The 12062-nt window shown below is 43.0% G+C and overlaps 1 non-coding gene across 1 annotated transcript; it reads right to left on the minus strand.

Annotated features, from left to right (window-relative positions):
- Positions 1-10755: 10755 nt before the first annotated feature.
- Trnal-cag lies at positions 10756-10829 on the minus strand. The gene has a single exon. It is a non-coding gene; the product is annotated as a tRNA-Leu (tRNA).
- Between the last annotated feature and the right edge of the window lie 1233 nt (positions 10830-12062).

Here is a 12062-nt window from a genome sequence, read left to right on the forward strand (position 1 = left end):
TTCGGGTAGGACTGAGACCACAACACACTCCACACACCGGGAAAACGAGGCCACAACCCTCGAGTTACATCCCGTACCTATTTACTGCTAGGTGAACAGGGGGCACACATTAAGAGGCTTGCCCATTTACCTCGCCGCTCCGGGACTCGAACCCGGCCCTCTCGATTGTGAGTCGAGCGTGCTAACCACTACACTACTCTGTGTGTGTGTGTGTGTGTGTGTGTGTGTGTGTGTGTGTGTGTGTGTGTGTGTGTGTGTGTGTGTGTGTGTGTGTGTGTGTGTGTGTGTGTGTTGTGTGTGTGTGTGTGTGTGTGTGTGTGAGAGAGAGAGAGAGAGAGAGAGAGAGAGAGAGAGAGAGAGAGAGAGAGAGAGAGAGAGAGAGAGAGAGAGAGAGAGAGAGAGAGAGAGAGAGCGGCATGTGGATAGTAATTAATGAAGTAATGTATAATGAAAATAAAATCACAAAAAATCAGGTATATTAATTAGGTTAGCATCTACACAAAAATTAATAACATAACAAATTGACACCTTACTGTTCACAACACACACACACACACACACACACACACACACACACAGGAGGGCAACAAAACAAGTGGAGGTGCAGGAAAATGCTATCCCACGCTCACTACAAATCTTGGTGAATGACAACACGAGATTCCAATGGAGACAATGTAAGTGCTTAAGTATGACGGACAGAGCTATCTATCAGTAAGGCCGGAAAACCGATGAAATCCACCCACTCTTTTACTCTCTCTCTCTCTCTCTCTCTCTCTCTCTCTCTCTCTCTCTCTCTTTGATACTTTGTTTCTGTTTTATTTTTATAATTTTCTGTTCATTTTCTGTTTTTTTTCTATTTCCTCGTGTTCATTGTTCTCTCTCTCTCTCTCTCTCTCTCTCTCTCTCTCTCTCTCTCTCTCTCTCTCTCTCTCTCTCTCTCTCTCTCTCTCTCTCTCTCTCTCTCTCTCTCTCTCTCTCTCTCTCTCTCTCTCTCTCTCTCTCTCTCTCTCTCTCTCTCTCTCTCTCTCTCTCTCTCTCTCTCTCTCTCTCTCTCTCTCTCTCTCTCATTCTCTGATACTTTTTGTTTATCTTTCATTTTGTTAATTAACCATTTTCTGTTCATTTTTGCTTTTTTTTCTCTTTTTTCGTATCCATTTATTTTATCGTTCTCCTGCTCCTTCTCTTCCTCCTCCTCCTCCATTATCTTTTTTTCTTCTGTTTTGTCGTATATTTGTTGTTTTCTGGCGTTCTGTCTCATCCTTGTAATTTATCTCTTAAGTCCTTTGCAATCTTCTTCCTTTCTTTAATTCTATTTCTCTTTCTTCATATCTTACTCTCATTTTGACATTTGCTTAACACTAACTTGCGATAATTACACTGTTCTAACGAGCTTTCACACGCACACACACACACACACACACACACACACACACACACACACACACACAAACATAAACGCACACACACACACACACCTGTCTTTTCTCACCTGGACTTCCATTTTACCTTTACCTGGCCATCTGGAGCGTGACAAACAACCTTTCTTATTTTCACCTGAATTTACACAAACAATATCTCAAGGATTTAATTCTCGGCTCACGCAGTAATTCAGAAGCTTAACTGTCATACTCATTTCATTTTAACATGCAAACCCTGAGAATTATTAGACAGACCCTTAATATCGCATGATTTAGCACGGGGAAAACACCTCCTACTTGTTCGCCCTTGTTTACTTATAGTTTTCCTGTTCCCATGTTCTGAATCACCGCCACTTGTGTCTTAGAGTTTTAATGTTCCTTCCTCTTGTTCCTCGTGTTTCTTCTCTTTTTGTTTTCTTTATTTTCTTCTTCCTGTTTCCTTTTTCTTCTTCTTCTTGTTCCTCGTGTTTCTTGTTTCCTTTTTATTCTTCTTTCTTTATTTTTCTTCGTGTTTATTGTTCTCTTTTTGTTCTTCTTTGTTTATTTTCTTCTTCTTGTTCTTCGTAGTTCTCTTTAATTCTTGTGATTTTTTTTTAGTTTCGCCTTCTTTATTTTTCTTCTTGTTCTTCGTTGCTCTTTCCTTGTTCCCTGTTCTTTTGTTTTTCTTTCTTTATTTTCCTTCCTCTTGTTCTTTATTTTCTTTCTCTTATTCTTCGTGTTCTCCGTTCTTTCTTTGTTCTTCTTTCTTTATTTTCCTTCGTTTTGTTCTTTTTGTTCATTGTTTCTTTTGTTCTCGTCATTTTCTTTTCTCTTTATTCCTTCTTCTTCTTTTTCGTTCTTTTTTGTTCTTCTTTCTTCCTTCTTTTTTGCTCTTCTTTTTTTTTCCTTCCTCTTGTTCTTCGTGTCGTCATCCTTTATTAGTGCTCGTGATTTTCTATTTTTTTTTTTTTTTATTTTTCTTCCTCTTATTCTTCGTTTTCTTTGCTTTTTTCTGTTGTCTTGATCTTCTAATTTCATCTTCTTTATTTTTTTTCTGTTTTTTTCTTCGTGTTCGTCATTCTTTTTCTTGTTTTCGTGATTTTAATTGTTTTTTTTATTTAATTATTTTTCTTCTTCTTGTTCTTCGTGTCCTTCATTCCTTTTTACTGATCTCCTAATTTTCCGTTTTCATTTCTTTTCTCCTATTTTTTTTTTTTTTTGTGGGTGTGGTGTTCCTACCATTTAATTTCTAGTTTCTGGCCTTTTTTTCTAATAGTATTTTTTTGTTTCTTCTCTTCCTATTATCGTTCCAGGTCTTTATTCTTGATAGTCTTACCCTTGTTCTTTCTTTCCTAATTTTAATTGTATCCTTTTTTCTTTTTCATGCTATTTTCTATCTCCTCGTCTTCCTTGCGTTTCTTGTTACTCGAATTTGCGCTCCTCGTTCTCGTCTGCCTCACCTTCCTTAACTTCCTCTACTCCTGCACCTGGACAGCAACGCACCGCAACTCACAAAGGTCATTCGTTACTCTTTCAACACACCCTTTACTTACCCTGAGTGTGTGTGTGTGTGTGTGTGTGTGTGTGTGTGTGTGTGTGTGTGTGTGTGTGTGTGTGTGTGTGTGTGTGTGTGTGTGTGTGTGTGTGTGTGTATGGGGGGAGGGTAATATTCTAGGACTGTCTTTACATTTCCTTTTCCTGACTAGTTGTATGCTATATAAACGCTGCATTCCCATTAATTAACGCACACGCACACGCACGCACACACACACACACACACACACACACACACACACACACACACACACACACACACACACGAGTTAGTACCCTTCCAACCAACCATTTTCTTCTTTTTTGTCTCTCTTCCTTTTCACTCTATGCTTATCTCTTCCCCCTTGCACTATACCACATCTAGGCAAACAACAAACAACGCTTTCTATCCTTCCCTCCATCTTCCTTTACCTTCCTTTCCCTTTCCTTCCTCAGAAACCTTATCCCTGGCTGGCTACGTTACTCAATACACCAAGGCAAGCTTTCACATGCTTTAAATACGCTATCAGGAGATGTAACTCACTGCGTCCACTGCATGCTTTACCTGAATGCAATGATATATGAAAGTGGACTGGCAAGGAGAGAGGGAAAGGGGGCAGGGGAGGAACATTACTTTGAAGGGAAGGTGAGCAATTAGTGAAGCGGTGGCTGGATGGGGGAGAGTGGGAGAGGGAGAGGAGTGGTAGGAAACTCGTACTAAAAGGTTGAGTGTTATGAGAGCGAGCAAAAGTGAGACGCGGAAGGAGACACGAGATGGATAAGATAAAATGTAAAGTACGAGTAATGGATCTTAGCGAGAGAGAGAGAGAGAGAGAGAGAGAGAGAGAGAGAGAGAGAGAGAGAGAGAGAGAGAGAGAGAGAGAGAGAGAGAGAGAGAGAGAGAGAGAGAGAGAGAGAGAGAGAGAGAGAGAGAGAGAGAGAGAGAGAGAGAGAGAGAGAGAGAGAGAGAGAGAGAGAGAGAGAGAGAGAGAGAGAGACAGAAGCCTCAAGGTGGTTGTCAACGGGCAAACATCTGAGTCCCTGCCTGTGGAGGCATCAGTGCCACAGGGTTCAATTCTTGGCCCACTCCTGTGGAATATCTACGTGGATGATCTTCTCCAGCTACTGCCAGGAGTCATGGCCTATGCTGATGACTGCACCCTCTCCTATACCTATCCACGCCAGGACAGTGGGCGGGCTGCTGAGGCCATCAATCAGCAGCTACGAGTGATAAAGGAGTGGGGTGCTCGATGGCAAGTGACATTCGCGCCGGAGAAGACACAAGCAATGGTTGTCTCTCGGTCCCCAGCCGCCATGGCAGCAATGGCAGGAAAGTTGTCTTTGGCGCTGCTGCTCTCCCACTCCAAGATGACGTCAAGATACTTGGAGTGGAGGTGGATCGAGGGCTGAGGTTTGACAGGCATGTCAAAACCATTGCCAAGAAAGCCTCTCACAGGATCTCCGCTCTCAGAAGGATCGCCAGTTTCCTCGACAGGAAGGGAGACTGCTGCTGTACAAGGCACAGGTGCGGCCCCACCTTGAATACGCAGCTCTCTCCTGGATGTCCTGTGCCGCCACACACAGAAGGAGACTGGACAGCATCCAACGCCGCGCCATACGGCTAGTAGATGCTGCACTACCACCTCACCCAGAGCCTGAGCGTCCCTTGATTCACTGGAACACCGCAGAGACGTGGCGGCGATCGTAGTGTTCCATAAGGCACAGGTGCAAAGAGTGCCACATCTGGCAGGGCTGCGTCATCCTCTAAGAGTCACCGCACGGAGCACGAGAACGGTGCTCAATGGTGGTGACGCCGTAGAGGTGCCGCGATCCCACGGGTGTCAGCATCAACGCACCTTCGCAGGACGCGTCTCCAGGATGTGGAACTTGTTCACGGCCGCGGTGCCTCACGTCCAGGAGATGAACACACACAGTGTCAAACTGATGGCACATAAGTGGAGACAGACACTGCCAACTCCTCTGACACTCTTTGTGACGTGACACTCAGTGTAGTGCAGTGCGTGAATAGTGCTAGTGAAGTGAAACGAATAGTGCTCCATTTACATGCTGACCATCTTGTATATTATCTATTTTTAAGTCCTGTAAATATTGTAGAGAAATAGATTGTAGTACCCTTAGAATAGGTAGCACACGACAGTGCGCCTTTGGGTACATGTTCCTTTGTATTAAGTTTTGTTTAAATAAAAAAAAAAAAAAGAGAGAGAGAGAGAGAGAGAGAGAGAGAGAGAGAGAGATCAACAAAGAACACGAAGCGCACATGAAGGTAGAAAGAGAAGAGGATGAGAGTGAGAACAATGACTACTGAGAGAGACAGAGGAAGAGAGGCGGAAAGAGGGTGAAAGAGAGAGGAAGAGGAGGGAAGGATATGTCTGGTGAGTGGCTTTTAGCGGCACAAGGGAGGCTGGCTGGCGTGGAGGGAAGCTGCTCTCAAGCCCCACAAGGTCAGGATGTGGTGTGACTGAGATATAATTTAGTTGTTCAGGGGATTCGCTCATTAGCATGTCAAGAGAATGACTTTGCTCTACACGATATCCTTGTTACCTGCCTCTTCTCTTTCTCTCTCTCTCTCTCTCTCTCTCTCTCTCTCTTACTATTTGTTCTTCCTTGTTTCTCTCTTCATATTTTCCTCTTACGGTGTTGGTTTTGTTTCCTTTATTGTCCTTTACTCATATTTCTCTTTATCATCCGTATCTATTTTCCTCTCTCTCATTCTTCTTCTTATCTCTGTTCTTGCTTTCATCACTCCTTCTTTTTCTCTCTTCTCCCTGATCTTGTTATTATTAGTTTTTTTTTTCTTATCTTTAATTTTCTATCCGTCTCTCTCTCTCTCTCTCTCTCTCTCTCTCTCTCTCTCTCTCTGTTTTCTTGGTTTGTTTACTCATTTGTCCTTAGTTGTTTTATTTATTATTTCCCTTCTTCTGAATTTGTTTCTATTACTCTTTATTCTTATTTTTCTTGTTATCTCCTTGCTTAAAATGTTGCTCATTTTCCTTCCTTACTTTCCTCCATCTCTCTCTCTTATCTGTGTTTTTGCTTCCATTTCGTTTTATCCTTACATAATTCTCTCTCTCTCTCTCTCTCTCTCTCTCTCTCTCTCTCTCTCTCTCTCTCTCTTCATGTTTGCATTCCTCATTACCCTCCTTACTAGACTTCCTCCCTCTCTTCTTTACTCATCTCTCCTTTCTTCCCAGCTCTGTCTTAATCTATATATACACTCTCTCTCTCTTCCTCTTTCTTCTCTTTCCTTTCTTTGTCAATGATCACTTCTTCCTCTCTTTTACTCTCTTCGTCCAAACTCTACACTATGCTCTCCTTCCTCTCTCTCACACACACACACACACACACACACACACACACACACACACACACACACACACACACACACACACACACACACACACTATACCTGGCTCAGCACTGTAATTGAATCGAGGCACACTATCACAGACCCCACGACGTATTTTCGCTGTTACAGTCTCCAATTTGGCCTGTCTCTGCGGCCCAACGAGAGGGAATTGATTCTACTCCCAAGCCGATGGAGGAGGAACAGACAGAGTCAAGGTACTGGTGTCCATTAAGGAGGACTGTGAAAATTATCAGTGAAACCAGAATGGGCAACGAGAGAGAGAGAGAGAGAGAGAGAGAGAGAGAGAGAGAGAGAGAGAGAGAGAGAGAGAGAGAGAGAGAGAGAGAGAGAGAGAGAGAGAGAGAGAGAGAGAGAGAGAGAGAGAGAGAGAGAAAAGAGACAGACAACTTTAACATAATCCACACTAACTTATTCTACCTTCACCCCTTCCGATAAAATCACTCTATGAAGCACACTCCACTGAACACCTCTCACTCAGTGCTTCACTCTCGCCCTTCACTCCTTCACCCTTCACTCTACATCCTGAACAAGCCCCAACCTGCCTTCAAAACACACCTATTATTTACCATCATCCCCCTCTACCTGTATAAAGTCCCAGCAGAAAAAAACATCACCCAGTTCCACGTAGCAGCCACCGATCTCTTCTGTTTCCCATTCCAATTGAATTCCTAGGTTCTATTGTGGCTAATTCACTCTCTTTTTGAGCTGGTGAGAAAAATGTGGTGGCTGTGTGGTGTGCTGACTCTCTCTATTCCTCTCTGTTTCGGTCTCTGTCTCTCTTTCTGTTCTGTGTCCCTCTGTCTCTGTTTCTGTCTCTGTCTGTCTCTGTCTCTCTTTTTCTCAGTCTCTCTCTCTCTCTCTCTCTCTCTCTCTCTCTCTCTCTCTCTCTCTCTCTCTCTCTCTCTCTCTCTCTCTCTCTCTCTCTCTCTCTCTCTCTCTCTCTCTCTCTCTCTCTCTCTAGGCAAGTAGGCTTACCAGTACACAGATCTCTCTCCCTCTCTCTCTCTCTTTTTCTCTCTCGCTCTCTCTCTCTTTCCCCTCAGCACGCTAAGAGTTATTGCACACTCTTTCTCCATAAACATATATTTCAGCTTTGTTCCTCTCTCCCTCCACTTGAGCTGGATATTGCATTCAATGTATACCTGTCCCCTCTACACAGTGAGAATTCATCCGCGTGTTCTTTCCCGCATTCCTCCTTTAGTCTCCTGCTCCACTGCGCCGCCCCTTCCCCGGCCCCCTGGAAGCCTCACCCTCTCGCCAGCACACGGGTCTTTGGGGGGGCTTCGTGCACCACCTGTGGCTACCTGGATGGCCTACTCTTGACCTTCAGGGACCCTTGTGGAGGAAAAATGGATGGCGGCTTTTGCTGGAGAAAACGTCTTCAATAAATAACCAAGTAGATACAACAAAACTTCTTTCTACTGGCGCGGCCTCTGTAGGGTAATGTAGTGGTGGTGAAAATAATGTTGTTTTTTTGTGTGTGGATGAAATAGGTTTGGTAAATAATTAATTGCATCAGAGTATCCACAACAACGATCTTGGTGGTGTAATTCAGTCGAGGTGGAAAGAAGAATGAGAGAAAGTGTGGATTTGCAAGAATACGTAAAAATACAGTGGGAGTAAGAGAAAAAGCGTTGAGGCAGAAAAGAACGTTAGTTTACAAGGCCACACACAAATGGACGCAAAGAGTAAAACAAGAAAGAACGTTGATTTACAAGAACAAACATAATTGCAGTCCAGACCGAAACAAAGAAAAAAATATGCTTTTTACTGCAACACTTACTGAAGCCAAACTCTTCTTACCACAGTGTTTGTATACTGTAATTTCCCTCCAGATAATTATTTACATGTACACACTCAACCTTTAACCCCTTCAATAATGGGACACATTTTTACCTTGAGATTTGTGTGCGATTAGACTATTTTATTGACATTAGGAAGGGTGTATGGAAGTCAGAAGGTTAATGGTCTATTCTTCACTATTCTAATCCCCCATATAAGTTTCTGAAGCTGTATAAAATCACCAAATAGTAAGCAGAATAAATATGGAAACGCGTCATGGTACTCAAGGGGTTAATAAGGATATTCTGCTTTTCCTTATTTAGGGCAATAAAAATAACAACGAAAAAAAATCCCACTGATTAATCCCCATTATGATAACTAAGGTTAATTTAAGTTGGGTTACATATGGTTATTCTGTGTAAAACTATTGTTATGATAGGCGAGGTAATTATGATGAGGAATTATTCTGAGGTGAAACTTTGATCAGACAAAAGGAACATAAGATTAGGAACAATAAGCTGCCAGGTCTACACGTGGCAGTCTCTATAAAACCTCTTTACCTATTTACATCCACTATTCCCAGTTCATAAATATACATAATCTTCGTTTCAAGCTCCTTATTGATCCGCCACTAAGAACTTGATCACCCTGTCTATTCCTTTCATTCTCAATTTTCAAGAAGGAGTTTTCTTAAAATGTGGAATTAACTTCAATAGAATTAACATAAAAGATAAAAGCACGTCACTTACTAGGAGGAGGGAGTGCAATTATCTTCTCAGCTCCCCAGTCATCATTGCATTCCTGAAACAAAAGCGACCACAGATCAAACACCAGCAAACATGACGGAGAAGTGTTATCTAAGTTCTCCTGACGTGTGATTCTTTGGCTGGCGGTGGCGTGGCCCTCATTTCGCCCACAAAAGGCAGCCGCGTCCACCGACCACATTTGGTGATTATGCTAATGTTGCATTACTCTGAATCATTAGTGAGAGGTAGCGAGATGCAAAGGTGTAGGAGAGGAGGGATGTGTTTACGTTCGGAGAGAGAGAGAGAGAGAGAGAGAGAGAGAGAGAGAGAGAGAGAGAGAGAGAGAGAGAGAGAGAGAGAGAGAGAGAGAGAGAGAGAGAGAGAGAGAGAGAGAGAGAGAGAGAGAGAGAGAGAGAGAGAGAGAGAGAGAGAGAGAGAGAGAGAGAGAGAGAGAGAGAGAGAGAGAGAGAGAGAGAGACAGACAGACAGACAGACAGACAGACAGACAGACAGACAGGCAGGCACACACACACACACACACACACACACACACACACACACACACACACACACACACACACACACACACACACACACACACACACACACACACACACACACACACACACACACACACACTATGAGCGGAGATCAACGAAAACACAAAACTTGAAAAGAAAAAAAAAATGAGACCAAAACAAAGAGACATAGAAGGAAAGAGGACGAGGCCATTAGCAACAAAACAAGTGCGCTGCAACTCACACGAATCTTTCAGAAAATAAATAGAACACACACACACACATACACACACACACACACACACACACACACACACACACACACACACACACACACACACACACACGGGGAAAATACAAAACTATACATTTTTTCCAATACATTTGATGAGGAATCGGAGTTGTAATACCTCAGTCAGCACGTTCAGGGTGACCTGTTGGGAAATACTGCAATAACCGTGACATAAACGTGACATCACCAACACGATCTAAGACTTTTAAAAATGGTAAAAATAACGAATACACAAAAAGAGAGAATAAAAAGAGGAGCATCTAACGTATGATATGAATAATGTGAAAACGAGACAGGAAAAAAAAAAGGAAATAGAAAAAATAAATTGAATATGTTACGAGGAAGGAACAACGATAAACAGAGACGTGAAAAATGAATAAAATATAAGCACTGAGGCCCAACAATAGAAAAAAAATTAGAAAAAGGCACAAAAAACAACAAGAATAATAACAACGCAGACAATCACTAAATGAAAAAAAGAATATATGCATGTTATTGTTCACGAATATATAAATGTTGAGTGCATAAGAGCTTGGCGGGAGTGTATGAGTAGGAGTAGGAGCTGCAAAAATAAAAAATAAATAAATAAATAAAATAAATAGATAAATAAAACACAAAAAAACTTCAGAACAACGGGAAGGCAGAGCATGAGAGAGAGAGAGAGAGAGAGAGAGAGAGAGAGAGAGAGAGAGAGAGAGAGAGAGAGAGAGAGAGAGAGAGAGAGAGGAAGAGAGAAGTGAGAAATTGGAAGAAGCTTAGTTATGGAAGGCGCACATAAACGAGAGAGCTGCAACGCCCTTCTCTCCTTCCCGAAGTGTTGTAACTCAGGATCAAGAGAGTTATGAAGGAACCTTGCTGTTGCTTCGTGTGTGTGTGTGTGTTTCACTGCTTGATCTGCTGCAGTCTCTGACGAGACAGCCAGACGTTACCCTACGGAACGAGCTCAAAGCTCATTATTTCCGATCTTCGGAGAGGCCTGAGACCAGGCGCATATCACACACCGGGACAACAAGGTCACAACTCCTCGATTTACATCCCGTACCTACTCACTGCTAGGTGAACAGGGGCTACACGTGAAAGGAGACACACCCAAATATCTCCACCCGGCCGGAGAATCGAACCCCGGTCCTCTGGCTTCTGAAGCCAGCGCTCTAACCACTGAGCTACCGGGTGTGTGTGTGTGTGTGTGTGTGTGTGTGTGTGTGTGGGTGGGTGGGTGTGGATGTGTGTGTGCTCGTTTTCCTTGGTATTCAACGTTTCATATTCCTCTTGAATCCTACATTTCCTTATTTCCAAGACTTGTGATGATAATGGCGAAGATGCAGTAGGGAAAACGAGGAGGAGGAAGAGGAAGAGGAGAAGGAGGAGGAGAACAGCGATGACGAACAGGACGAAGAAAAAGAAGAAAAAATTATAACAACAGCAACAACAACAACAATAACCACAAAAACAACAGCAGAAGTAAAGAGAAAAATGGTCAAGAATGTATAAAAGCCAAAAAATACAAAACACTCCTCTGCATCCTTCCCTCCTCCCTCCCTCCCTCCCTCCCATCCTCTCTTCTTTCCCTCTCTGTTTCCTTCCTTCCTCCATCCTTTATTCCCTTCTCTCATCCTCCCTCCTTTCCTCCCTTCCACTTTCTCTCCTTCCCACCTTCCTTCCATCCTCCCTCCCTGCCATCCTTACTCTCTCACTCCCTCCCTCTTTTCTTCCCTTTCATCCTCCCTTCTTCCCTTCCTTCCTCTTTCTCTCCCTTTTTCCTTCCTGCCTCCCTCTTTCCTTCCATTCCCTTCCTTTCTCCCTCCCTCTCTCCTTTCCTCCTTACCTCCCTCCTCCCTCTTTCTTCCCTCCTACTTCCCTCCTTCCCTCCCTCCCTTCCTCCATCAGTCCACTTCAGCGAAGTAATCCAAGGCGCACGTCAAATGAAAACTTTTGTGACATGTTTTGCAGTCGCGCTACGATCTCGTACCTCCTCGCAAGTCGTCATAAACATAATTTCATCTCGCATGCCTGGCTGGCCCCTAATAAGGACTCCTCGTAATAAGACTCAGCGCCTCCCACAAAGCAGAAACACGTTTATTGTCATCTTGTGTATCTCCTTCACCTCTGCTTGTATATCTTTCCCCATCTTGGTTAGAAAAAAACTTGGTAATGTGTTTGTTCGTGTCAATTTGATTTATTTTGTGATTTCGTGAGGTAAAGGGTAAGACTGAAAGGTGAGTATAAAGAGGTGCGTTTTATAGTTCCGCCAGTTGTGTGTTAATCTATTGAGTGTAGAGAGCTTCCCTGTTGTTGTGTTTTAGGTTTAGTGGTAGTAAGAACATGGTGTGAGGGACATTACAAATCAGGTGCAGTTTTAGGTTTAATATTGACTGCAATGCAAAAGAATACTAATAATAAGAAGAT

Source organism: Portunus trituberculatus, chromosome 48 (assembly GCF_017591435.1).
Source record: "Portunus trituberculatus isolate SZX2019 chromosome 48, ASM1759143v1, whole genome shotgun sequence".
NCBI classification, from domain to species: domain Eukaryota; kingdom Metazoa; phylum Arthropoda; class Malacostraca; order Decapoda; family Portunidae; genus Portunus; species Portunus trituberculatus.